The 13,715-nt window shown below is 42.0% G+C and overlaps 1 pseudogene; it reads left to right on the plus strand.

Annotated features, from left to right (window-relative positions):
• LOC139578703 (pituitary adenylate cyclase-activating polypeptide type I receptor-like) overlaps positions 1-9,008 on the plus strand; it is an 86,572-nt pseudogene extending 77,564 nt beyond the window's left edge.
• The last annotated feature ends 4,707 nt before the right edge of the window (positions 9,009-13,715 follow it).

Below are 13,715 nucleotides of genomic sequence, written 5' to 3' on the forward strand. Positions count from 1 at the left end.
GTGTCTGTTAGGTTTCCCAACCACAATATTGTTGGTGTGGGTTCTGACACGAAACTTCTATGATAACAGAGGGTAAGTATGGAAACTAGCATTTGCTTTGAATTTACTCTGAATTGATATTGTCATGTAGCCTATATATTCATACATGAATCCTAATGTAATACCATTGGAGATTGGTAATAATATGGTACTGTCTGATATCATCTTGTTCTTTCCCAATGTAGTTGCTGGGACGACACCGATGTGGCCTTCATTTGGTGGATTATCAAAGGGCCTATAACTGCATCACTGCTGGTGAGTAGCCCAACACTCACCTAACCTAACCTAACCTCAAATCTAACCCTAACCTCAAATCTAACCCTGACCGTGGTCTCCACCCTAAACCTACCCTTAGCCTCAACTCCAACCCTAACCCACCCTGTGTTGTAAAGTATTCAGCCCCAACTCATCCTCTTTCTCCACTGCTTAAGGTCAACTTCATCATCTTCATTAATGTGATCCGTATTCTGGTCCAGAAGCTAAAATCTCCCGGTGTCAGGGGACACAACACAGGCCACTTCATGTGAGTCCCCCCACCTCCTCACTCACACACACACACACACACACACACACACACACACACACACACACACACACACACACACACACACACACACACACACACACACACACACACACACACACACACACACACACACACACACACACACACACACACACACACACACACACACACACACACACACACAACGATGATGATTCAGTGACCACGCTCGCGTGATGAGTATATATAAGACCAGAACAGTTGTAATGGCTCCCTCAACAAATGCCTAGGCATTGGCCTAGAGTGTTAATTGCTGTTCTGGCACACAGAACACTCAAGTTCACACACGTAGACACAAATACATTATTGTGATTATTCTCTCTTCTCTCTGTGTGTGTGTGTGTGTGTGTGTGTGTGTGTGTGTGTGTGTGTGTGTGTGTGTGTGTGTGTGTGTGTGTGTGTGTGTGTGTGTGTGTGTGTGTGTGTGTGTGTGTGTGTGTGTGTGTGTGTGTGTGTGTGTGTGTGTGTGTGTGTGTGTGTGTGTGTGTGTGTGTGTGTGTGTGTGTGTGTGTGTGTGTGTGTGTGTGTGTGTGTGTGTGTGTGTGTGCGCGCGCAGGAGGCTGGCTAAGTCCACCCTGTTCCTGATCCCTCTGTTTGGGATGCATTACATGGTGTTTGCCTTCCTACCAGAGAAGACAGGAGAGGAGGCACGCATCTTCATAGAGCTGGGTCTGGGATCCTTCCAGGTAGATGTGTCTGTGTGCGTGAGTGCCCGTATCGCGTGCCTGCTCACGTGTGTGTGTGTGTGTGTTTATGCAACATACAGCATGTGACGTGCAACGTGTGTTGGGGATGACGCTGTCTGAATAAGTGTATTTTGACGTAATACAGTTGAAGTCGGAAGTTTACATACACTTAGGTTGGAGTCATTAAAACTTGTTTTTCATCAATGGGAGCAATTTCCAAATGCCCGAAGGTACCATGTTCATCTGTACAAACAATAGTACCCAAGTATAAACACCATGGGGCCATGCAGCCGTCATACCGCTCAGGAAGGAGACACGTTCTGTCTCCTAGAAATGAATGTACTTTGGTGCGAAAAGTGCAAATCAATCCCAGAACAACAGCAAAGGACCTTGTGAAGATGCTGGAGGAAACAGGTACAAAAGTATCCATATTCACAGTAAAACGAGTCCTATATCAACATAACCTGAAAGGCCGCTCAGCAAGGAAGAAGCCACTGCTCCAAAACCGACATAAAAAAAGCCAGACTACGGTTTGCAACGTAGGGGGGAAAGATCGTACTTTTTGGAGAAATGTCCTCTGGTCTGATGAAACAGAAATAGAACTGTTTGGCCATAATGACCATGGTTATGTTTGGAGGAAAAAGGGGGAGGCTTGCAAGCCGAAGAACACTATCCCAACCATGAAACACAGGGGGTGGGTGTGCTTTGCTGCAGGAGGGACTGGTGCAATTCACAAAATAGATGGCATCATGAGGATGGAAAATTATGTGGATATATTGAAGCAACATCTCAAGAAATCAGTCAGGAAGTTAAAGTTTGGTCGCAAATGGGTCTTCCAAATGGACAATGACCCAAAGTTCCAAAGTTGTGGCAAAATGGCTTAAGGACAACAAAGTCAAGTTATTGGAGTTGCCATCACAAAGCCCTGACCTCAATCCTATAGAAAATCTGTGGGCAGAACAGAAAAAGCGTGTGCGAGAAAGGAGGCCTACAAACCTGACCCAGATACACCAGCTCTGTCTGTTAAGTGCCTCCTTGAAGGAGGGAGGTGCAGGAATCAGGAGCAGGAGAGCAAGGAAGTCCCAGTGGCACAATAGTTTATTTCAAAGTCCCAACTCAACAACAACATGGGGGGGGATACACCCAAACTCTACTCCTACACACATACCAAACCGGTACAACTGCCGTGTAAAAGAAAACCCTGTGGTGCAGACATGCACCCCTAACAAAGTAACCACAGCAAAACAATCCCGCACAAAGACTAACAGGCAGCGGAGGTAAATAAACCCACTGAAATCAACTAATAGGACACAGGTGTAAACAACACAGACAGACACAAACGAAAAGGAAAAATGGATCGGTGGCAGCTAGTAGGCCGGCGACGACGACCACCGAGCACCGCCAGAACAGGGAGAGAAGCCACCTTCGGTGGAAGTCGTGACACTGTCAGAAGGAATGGGCCAAAATTCACCCAACTTATTGTGGGAAGCTTGTGGAAGGCTACCCGAAACGTTTGACCCAAGTTAAACAATTTAAAGGCAATGCTACCCAAAATACTAATTGAGTGTATGTAAACTTCTAGCCCGCTGAAATAAAACATTCTCTCTAATATTATTCTGACATTTCACATTATTAAAATAAAGGGGTGATCCTAACTGACCTAAGACAGGGAATTTTTAATGGGATTAAATGTCAGGAATTGTGAAAAACTGAGTTTAAATGAATTTGGCTAAGGTGTATGTAAACTTCCGACTTCAACTGTATATGATCTTGTAATAACGTAGCTAGTCAAAATGGCCTGATGTACAGTACAACTCACTTTCTATTCCTTCTTCTTAGGGCTTTGTTGTGGCTCTGCTCTACTGTTTCCTGAATGGAGAAGTAAGCAGGGGGGTTACCAACATAGTTAGAATGACAGAATTAGAATTTTGATTGAATAACACGCAGTGTTCTTACTGCGGAGACAAAGATGAAATTCCAAAATTCTTACAATAGACTGCTTTCTCAAGTCTCTAATGTCCAGATTATCTTAAGTACTGTACGCCATGTACAGACCTCTCAATGTGCTTTTAAATGAGAGCTTTTCTCTCTCTCTCTCGCTCTCTCACTCTCTCCCCCCAACAATTCTCTCTCTCCCCAACAACTATTTCACTCTCTCTATTGCTCTCTCTGACTCTGTGTGTGTGTGTGTGTGTGTGTGTGTGTGTGTGTGTGTGTGTGTGTGTGTGTGTGTGTGTGTGTGTGTGTGTGTGTGTGTGTGTGTGTGTGTGTGTGTGTGTGTGTGTGTGTGTGTGTGTGTGTGTGTGTGTGTGTGTGTGTGTGTGTGTGTGTGTGTCTCTGTGTGTGTCTCTGTGTGTGTCTCTAGGTGCAGGCGGAGCTGAAGAAGCGTCTGTGGAAGTGGCAGACCCAGGGCTATATGAGCTACAGTAGGAGAAGACGCACCCTATTCACAGAGAGCTCCACCGTCACACAGATCTCTGTGCTGGAGAAGTCCTCCCCCAAGGAGCTGCCCTGCATCAGTGACACACACACACTCACCGACACACCGACACACACACACTCACACACAGCTCTGTCTCAATCTGTGACGACACACACACCCTAACACACAACTCTGATTCCACCTGCACCGACACACTCACACACATTGTCTGAGTGAACAAAAAATAAATGTCTCTCTTTTCCTTCTCCTTCTCCTGCAATCCCCAAATATCAGATAGAACTGTCTCTAGAGAGGTCTCTCTTTGAATGTTGTTCTATAGATTGAGGTATCTGTTGTGTTGACTGATTGCCTTGGCTGAGGGGTTCCATAGACTGACGAAGAACTCTACAGAAAAATCCTTGAGTCCCTATATCGCAATTGCCACAGTTTGACCAGATTCCCAACTGAAGCAACCCTTATAGTATCTACAATATACAGTATATTTCATAGTACAATGATATACACAGCCTTGTGTGTCAGGGCATTTTGAACTGTGCTGTGTTTGGGTTGTTTGCTGGTATTTTTGCCAGACATGGGCTTGCTGGCTGTGTGCTCTAGTCACTACAGTAGACTCTAGTGAACTGTGCTTGTATCCAGAGTAGTAAGAAATCAAACCGTGTCTGCGTCTGAAAAGGCAAATTATTCCCTATATAGTCCATGTTCAACTGACCTCTCTCCCCTCATCAACCTGAAGTGTACAGAGAAGAACAACTACTTATCAGTGGTGGAAAAAGTACCCAATTTTCATACTTGAGTAAAAGTAAACAATACCTTAATAGAAAACTACTAAAGTAAATGTGAAAGTCACCCAGTAAAATAATACTTGAGTAAAAGTCTAAAAGTATTTGGTTTTAAATAAATGTAAATTGCTAAAATATACTTAAGTATCAAAAGTAAAAGTATAAATTATTTCAAATTCCTTATATAAAGCAAACAAGACAGCATCATTTATTTGTTTTTTTATTTACGGATAGCCAGGGGCACGCTCCAACACTCAGACATCATTTACAAACGAAGCATGTGTTTAGTGAGTCTGCCAGATCAGAGGTAGTAGGGATGACCAGGGATGTTCTCTTGATAAGTGTGTGAATTAGACAATTTTCCTGTCCTGCTAAGCATAAAAAATGTAACAAGTGCTTTTGGGTGTCAGGGAAAATGCATGGAGTAAAAAGTACATAATTTTCTTTATGAATGTAGTGAAGTAAAAGTAAAAGTTGTAAAAAATATAAATGGTACAGTAAAGTACAGATGCCCCAAAAAAACGACTTAAGTAGTACTTTCAAGTATATTTACTTAAGTACATTACACCACTGCCACTTATACCTTATGGATTGTATTGCAACACGTTGCACATCTGGAGCACTACACTGTAAAGTTATTTATTTAGACCCTCTTGTTTTTTGTGATTAACAATAGATGCGTAAATCGACATGAATGAATGAATTATATAGTCTAGAATGGTTGTGTTTTTGAAACTGTGCACTCCTGTTTTCTTGGATTACATTGCATTTATTTAGAGATACAGAACCAGATGTTATAAATACCAATTTCAATTTATTTATATAAAATATAATATTTGAGCAATCTATACAATACAGTGCCATGAAAAAGTATTTGCCCCCTTTCAACATTTTTGCATATTTTTTTTATACTGAATGTTATCAGATCTTCAACCAAAACCAAATATTTAATAAAGGGAACCTGAGTTTAAAAATTGTATACTTATTATTATTTATTTTTTTACTTTTACCCCTTTTTTGTGGTATCCAATTGGTAGTAACAGTCTTGTCTCATTGCTGCAACTCCTATACGGAGTCGACATGAAAATGCCTAAAAAACAACAAATTTAAAGTTTTGGAATGGCCTAGTCAAAATCCAGACCTAATCCCAATTGAGATGTTGTGGCAGGACTTGAAACGAGCAGCTCATGCTTGAAAACTCACAAATGTCGCTGAGTTACAGCAGTTCTGCATGGAACAGTGGGCCAAAATTCCTCCACAGCGACTTGAGAGACTGATCAACAACTACAGGAAGTGCAGTTAAAGGTGACGCAAACAGCTATTGAGTGTAAGGGGGCAATTACTTTTTCACAATTACTTTTTGAGTGTTGCATAACTTTGTTTATGAAATATATATGTAATTGTTGTGTTATTGTTCACTCAGGTTCCCTTTATCTAATATTAGGTTTGGTTGAAGTTCTGATAACATTCAGTATCAAAAATATGTAAAAGTAGAGAAAATTTGAAAGGGGCAAATACTTTTTCATGGCACTGTATATACCTAGAGAACACATCTTAATGAATTCATTATGATCAATCAAATATTTTTGTATCATATATGTAACTGTACTGTAGGTAATAGGTTTATATAATAAAATGAGTAGATTAATGAAATAAAATATTACATACTTGAAATAGAAATATATACATTTTATATTTAAACAATTGCAAAGATGTGTTACATACTTTGTGTGCTTTTTTTTATTTATTTTTTATTTCACCTTTATTTAACCAGGTAGGCTAGTTGAGAACAAGTTCTCATTTGCAACTGCGACCTGGCCAAGATAAAGCATAGCAGTGTGAACAGACAACACAGAGTTACACATGGAGTAAACAATAAACAAGTCAATAACATGGTAGAAAAAAAAGAGAATCTATATACAATGTGTGCAAAAGGCATGAGGTAGGCAATAAATCGAATAATTACAATTTAGCAGATTAACACTGGAGTGATAAATCATCAGATGATCATGTGCAAGAAGAGATACTGGTGTGCAAAAGAGCAGAAAAGTAAATAAATAAAAGCAGTATGGGGGGTGAGGTAGGTAAATTGGGTGGGTAGTTTACAGATGGACTATGTACAGATGCAGCGATCATTACATTTTAGAGAATGGTTATTGTATTAACATATTTGTCAATGCGTTAAAACTGTACAGTATGCGTATGTTTTCAGATATTTGTATTGTGTAGTTGGGAAAATGTACAGTTCTTTGGATTAACGTGTCTGGTTATTTCTTGCTGTCAATAATTGCATTTCTCCACAAGGGAGCACTGTAGAGTCATATTTTATTTTTGTCAATGAAATACAGTATATGTACAAAAGTATGTGGACACCCCTTCAAGTTAGTGGATTCGGCTATTTCAGCCACACCCTTAGCTGACAGGTGTATAAAATCGATCACACAGCCATGCAATCTCCATAAACAAATATTACCAGTAGAATGGCCTTACTGAAGAGCTCAGTGACTTTCAACATGCCACCGTCATAGGATGCCACCTTTCCAACAAGTCAGTTCGTCAAATTTCTGCCCTGCTAGAGCTGCCCCGGTCAACTGTAAGTGCTGTTATTGTGAAGTGGAAATGTCTAGAAGCAACAACGGCTCCGCTGTAAAGTGGTAGGTCACAGAAGCTCACAGAACGGGACCGGTGAGTGCTGAAATGCGTAATGCGTGAAAATCATCTATCCTCGGTTGCAACACTCACTACCGTGTTCCAAACTACCTCTGGAAGTAACATCAGCACAACAACTTTTTGTCGGGAGCTTCATGAAAAGGGTTTTCATGGCCGAGCAGCCGTACACAAGCCTAAGATCACCAAGCGCAATGCCAAGCGTTGGCTGGAGTGGTGTAAAGCTCACCGCCATTAGACTCTGGAGCAGTGGGAACGCGTTCTCTGGAGTGAGGAATCACGCCTTACCATCTGGCAGTCCAAAGGACAAATCTGGGTTTGGCGGATGCCAGGGGAACGTGTCCTGCCCGAATGCATAGTGCCAACTGTAAAGTGTGATGGCTAAGCCCCTTAACGCTACAGCATACAACGAAATCTAGACAATTCTGTGCTTCCAACTTTGTGGCAACAGTTTGGGGAAGGCCCTTTCCTGTTTCAGCATAACAATGCCCCCGTAAACAAAGCAAGGTCCATACAGAAATGGTTTGTCGAGGTTGGTGTGGAAAAACTTGACTGGCCTGTACAGAGCCCTGACCTCAACCCCATCGAACACCTTTAGGATGAATTGGAACCAGGCTTAATACCCCAACATCAGTGCCCGACCACACTAACGCTCTTGTGGCTGAATGTCCCTGCAGCAATGTTCCAACATCTAGTGGAAAACCTTCCCAGAAGAGTGGAGGCTGTTATAGCAGCAAAAGGGGGACCAACTTCATATTAATGTCCATGATTTTGGAATGAGATGTTCGACAAGCAGGTGTCCACATACTTTTGTTCATGTAGTGTACATTTTCTGAACAGGAACAAAGTCAGAAGTATTGGTACTGTAAAATGACAAGAAAATAGAACGGATCTGATTGACTGAGAAATTGTTACCTCTTGAAAGGATCAATGGATATCACTTGATCTTGAGCTCCTGTGTAAACAGCTTTTTTGTTATTTAGGAGTTAAATCGTATAATATTTCTGAACGTTTCTGGTGAGATGCTGTTTCTTTGGGATGAGGGATAGAGGGCTAGCCTTGTGCCAGATCTGTTTGTGCTGTCTTACCAGCTTCTATTGGCATGTTCATGTCAGGCGAGAGAGTGGCCATAAATTGGCAAGAAAGCACAAACATTTATGTCCTAAACATTTAATGCGACTTAAAGTCAATAATGCAATAATATTATACAACACCTCTTAAATATGTACATCAAAACAAGAAGACACGTAAACACTGCAGCAGTGAAAGCAGTGGCATGTATTCATGGATGTCAAGGGAAGCCAGGCTTCCCTTAAAAATGTGTTTCAGATTTTTCCTTCAATTCGCAAGAGGCTGAATGTATCTCAGAAGGAGAAAGCATCCGAGCGAGCAAAACAGCACCCCTCTATCTCTCTACGTGTAGGCCAGCTATCTGATGCTGTCTGGTTCAAACGAGTATGACAAGATACTGCAATAGTAGCTTAATTCTGTGTCTTACACTATTCACATCTCATGTATTGCCTGACTACAGTATTGTATCTTGATATGTTAATAAATGCATGCTGTGTTCATTTTGGCATGGTTACCTGCCTACAACACCCACTGTAGTGTGCGTAGGTCGCAATCCCATAGTAAGTAAATAGAGCTAACTGGCTAGCTACTACTGTTAGCTAGCCAGATAGCCACAAAGAATTGTTAGCATTTTTGCCTGTTATACTATCTGGTTAGCTACATTATTACGATCAGTGGCGACCCGTCATTCAGGGCAGAGTCCCACCTGTATTGGCCCCACATTTTTTGCTAAAAAAAATTTAAAAAATAAAACAGTTTTGCATGTTATTTTGGCATTAATACATGTCACATATGAGTTTGCAAACAATGTCAAAAATTGCTATAATAATCGTTGAGTTAATAAAGCTGCAGTTGCGCCATGATTAGCTCAGTGTTCTGTCAATCGTGGGGAGAGTACGTCACTGTCAAGTCTCACGGTAGACTTTGAAAATTCAAGCCCCTTGGGTGCAGCCATAGAGATAAATTAGAAGTGCCCATCCAAGAAGGCTCAAGGTCATTGGCCACAGATAAAATGACGTGAAATCACGTTAAATCTACTGTAGCTTTGATTGGACTGATCATGTCAACATCATACCTTCAAAATCTTAGCTAGCAGTCATCATCATGAATCAAGTCGACAATCTACTGGCAAATCCATTTTAATCCATGTCATACGAAGAGAAATTATAGATCAAATATATCGGTGCTCATCTGCCATTGGACATAAACATTACACAACAAGTTGGAAATCGCAAATTCAACAATGAGTGGTTTGGAAACAATCAGTGGCAGTAGCTAACTGCAAGCATTGCAAAGCAATCACTAGCCTGCTATTCAATGACAGTGGCTGTGTGGTCCCAGATCTGGGATTAAGTGTCTCTCTTTCCAAGTTTAAAATGATAAACATTCAACATTGGCCATGCTGTCAATGAAGCATGATTTGTGCCAAGCTCAGAACAACTGTTAACTCGGAACAGCGAAAACTTGACTTCAATGAGTTCAAGACAACTGGGAATTCTGGAAAAAACTAGCTCCAACTGGGAAATACGTTTTGAACGGTCATCCAACTCGTAATTCTAAGTCAGGAACTCGGGCCTCTTTCTAGAGCTACAGTATGACCTGAAGATTAATGATGTCATCATGATTCAACCTCTTTTTTTTTTACGAGTTCCCAGTTGTCTTGAAAGCACAGTGCCACCACTGTGCCACCTTCCTGTTCAAGTGAGCACAGCAAGGTGAGTCCAAACATGTCTTGTATGCTGCTGCATAAGTTAACTGTAGAAAATATAACTTAAATACTGGTTTTACTCCTGTCACCTGTCTTCCTCAAAATAATACTGCGTTCAAAACCACTGGGATCTCGGAACTTCTGACTTCAGTACGTTCAAGACAACTGGGAATTTAGGGAAAAAAACAAGCTCCGACTGGGAAAAATCAGTTTTAATCAGTCATCCAACTCAGAATTCCATGTCGGGCATCTTTCTAGAGCTTCGACTTTCCTACCTGAAGTTCACTGACGAGTGGCGCAGGTCCTAATCCAGGCACTTGTCCTCTCCCAGCTGGACTACTGCAACTTGCTGTTGGCTAGGCTCCCCGCTTGTGCCATAAAACCCCTGCAATTTATCCAGTATGCTGTAGTCCCCCTGGGGCTCAAGCTTCCCAAGGTCTCTAATGTCATCTTGCTCCTCCGCACAATCCACTGGCTTCCAGTCAAAGCTTGAATCCACTACAAGACCATGGTACATGCCTACGGAGCAGCAAGATTAGCAGCTTCCTCCTGAAGCTAGGACAGCAGAGTCCCTTTCCATCTTTCGAAAACATCTGAAACCCTACCTCTTCAAAGAGTATTTGAATATTATTTTTATATTGGATTCTCACTGACCTGGTGGCACAGCAGGAAATTCAAGTAGTTACTAACCAACAGGTTTTGAGTTCAAATCCCAATGAATTAGCATACAGCAAAAACACCTAAATTTATATTTACCATATTTTCACGGCAACCAGTAGCTGGTAGTGTACCATAAAATTATAGGACATTTTTAACAGTGCAGTTACCTGAGGTTTGTGTCTTTGTTAACAACAACTGGTGCGCGATCTCTAATGTTAAGGATGTCTCGAGTTTTTGCTCACTTGAGTTAGAATACCTCATGATAAGCTGCAGGCCATACTATTTACCAAGAGAGTTTTCATCTACATTATTCGTAGCTGTCTATTTACCACAACAAACCAATGCTGGCACTAAGACCGCATATACAGCCATAAGCAAACAATAAAATGCACATCCAGAGGCGGCGTTTCTCGTGGCCGGTGATTTTAATGCAGGGAAACTGAAATTTGTTTAACCTCATTTTTTACCAGCATGTCACCTTTGCAACTAGAGGTGAAAAAACTCATAGATCGCCTTTACTTCACACACAAAAATACATACTGTACAAGGCCCTACCTCGCCCTACCTTTGGAAAATCACACCATAACTCTATCCTCCTGCTTCCCACTTACAAGCAAAAACTCAAATAGGAAGTACTATTGACATGCTCATTATGGAAGTGGTCCGATGAAGCAGATGCTAAGGTACATGACTGTTTCGCTAGCACAGACCGGAATATTCTCGGATTCATCTGATAACATTGAGGAGTTTACCACATCAGTCACTGGTTTCATTAATAAGTGCATCGGCAACATCGTCCCCACAGTGACCGTAAATACATACCCCAACCAGAAGCCATGGATTACAGGCAACATCCACACTGAGGTAAAGGCTGCCGCTTTCAAGGAGCGCATACACTAATCTGGATGCTTATAAAAAAATCCCTCAAAGACCTCCGACAAGCTATCAAACAGGCAAAGTCTAAATACAGGACTAATATCGAATCCTACTACGCTGGCTCTGATGCTTGACGGATGTGGCAGGATTTGCAAACTATCACGGATTACAAAGGGAAACCCAGCCGTGAGCTGCCCAGCGATGCAAACCTACCAGAGGAGCTAAATGGCATCTATGCAAGCAACACTGAATCATGCATGAAAGCACCAGCTGTTCCGGAATACTGTGTGATCTCGCTCTCTGTAGCCGATGTGAGTAAGACCTTTAAACAGGTTAACATTCGCAAGGCCGCCGGGCCAGACGGAATACCAGGACGTGTACTCAGAGCATGCGTTGACCAGTTGGCAAGTGTCTTCACTGACATTTTCAACCTATCCCTGACCCGGTCTGTAATACAAACTTGCTTCAAGCAGACCACCATAGTCCCCATGCCCAAGGACACCAAGGTAACCTGCTTAAATGACTATTATCCCATAGCACTCACATCTATAGCCATTAAATGCTTTGAAAGGCTGGTCAGGGCTCACATCAACGCCATCATTCCAGGCACCCTGAACCCACTCCAATTTGCATACCGCCCCAGCAGATCCACAGATGATGCAATCTCTATTGCATTCCACACTCCCCTCACCCACATGGACAAAAGGAATAACTATGTAAAGATACTGTTCATTAACTACAGTGTAGCATTCATAACTATAGTCACCCCCCCAAGCTCATTACCAAGATCAGGACCCTTGCTAAAGTTGATCTCAACTTTAGCTAAACAAAGGACCTGATCATGGACTACAGGAAACGGAGGGGCAAGCACGCCCCCATACACCTTGATGGGCCTGTAGTGGAGCAGGTCGAGAGCTTCAAGGTCCTTGGTGTCCACATCACTAAGGAATGAACATGGTGCACACACTCCCACACAGTTGTGAGCTTACTTGTCTTTTTGATGAGCACAGACCCCCTCACGCAATGAACTTCGTGGAGATACAGAGTTCCCTTGTAAGCCTATTTGACGGGAAACTGTGAAGACAGCTATATATCATATGGCCTGTTTCTGTTAATGAGTCTTTTATTAAATAATGTGAAACAATGTTGTGTCTGTTTGCTGCTTTTCATTAAATCATGCATAGTTGTTCGTTATATGGCCTAAAATGTATTTGCACATATTGGCAGAAAATTATCTATAGGCTATAGCATACTGAATTTTGATCAGTTATGAAAATAAACATTTCATGTGGAAAATAAAAGATCCTATAAAAGGCCTAAATTTTGACGTTTCAGTTAAAACAGACTATTTGTCACATGATTAAAGCAACGAAAACATTGTGATTTTAGAGACAAAAAGAAACAATAGCCTATGATTAAAGGGTTTTAAGGGCTCTCACCATCATCATCATTATTATTATTAAAATAATTCAAATTCAATCAAGTCACAATTATCAGCTTTGGTATGGACAAAAGGAACACCTATGTGAGAATGCTGTTCATTGACTACAGCTCAGCGTTCAACACCATTGTGCCCACGAAGCTCATCACTAAGCTAAGGACTCTGGGACTAAACACCTCCCTCTGCAACTGGATCCTGGACTTCCTGATGGTCTGCCCCCAGGTGGTAAGAGTAGGCAACAACATGTTTGCCACACTGATCCTTAACGCTGGGGCCCCTCTAGGGTGTGTACTTAGTCCCCTCTTGTATTCCCTGTTCACCTACGACTGTGTGGCCAAACATGACTCCAACACCATCATTAAGTTTGCTGACGACACAACAGTGATAGGCCTGATCACCGACAACGATGAGAAGGGATGTAGGTAGTGCCACGGTAGTGCCAGGACAACAACCTCTCCCTCAATGTGAGCAAGGCAAAGGAGCTGATTGTGGACTACAGGAAAAGGTGGACCGAACAGGCCCCCATTAACATCGACGGGGCTGTAGTGGAGCAGGTCGAGAGTTTCAAGTTCCTTGGTGTCCACATCACCAACAAACTATCATGGTCCAAACATACCAAGACCGTCATGAAGAGGGCACGACAAAACCTTTTCCCCCTCAGAAGACTGAAAAGATTTGTCATGGATCCCCAGATCCTCAAAAGGTTCTACAGCTGCACCATCGAGAGCATCCTGACCGGTTGCATCACCGCCTGGTATGGCAACTGCTCGGCATCTAACC

The sequence above is a fragment of the Salvelinus alpinus genome, chromosome 6, assembly GCF_045679555.1.
Source record: "Salvelinus alpinus chromosome 6, SLU_Salpinus.1, whole genome shotgun sequence".
NCBI classification, from domain to species: Eukaryota; Metazoa; Chordata; class Actinopteri; order Salmoniformes; family Salmonidae; genus Salvelinus; species Salvelinus alpinus.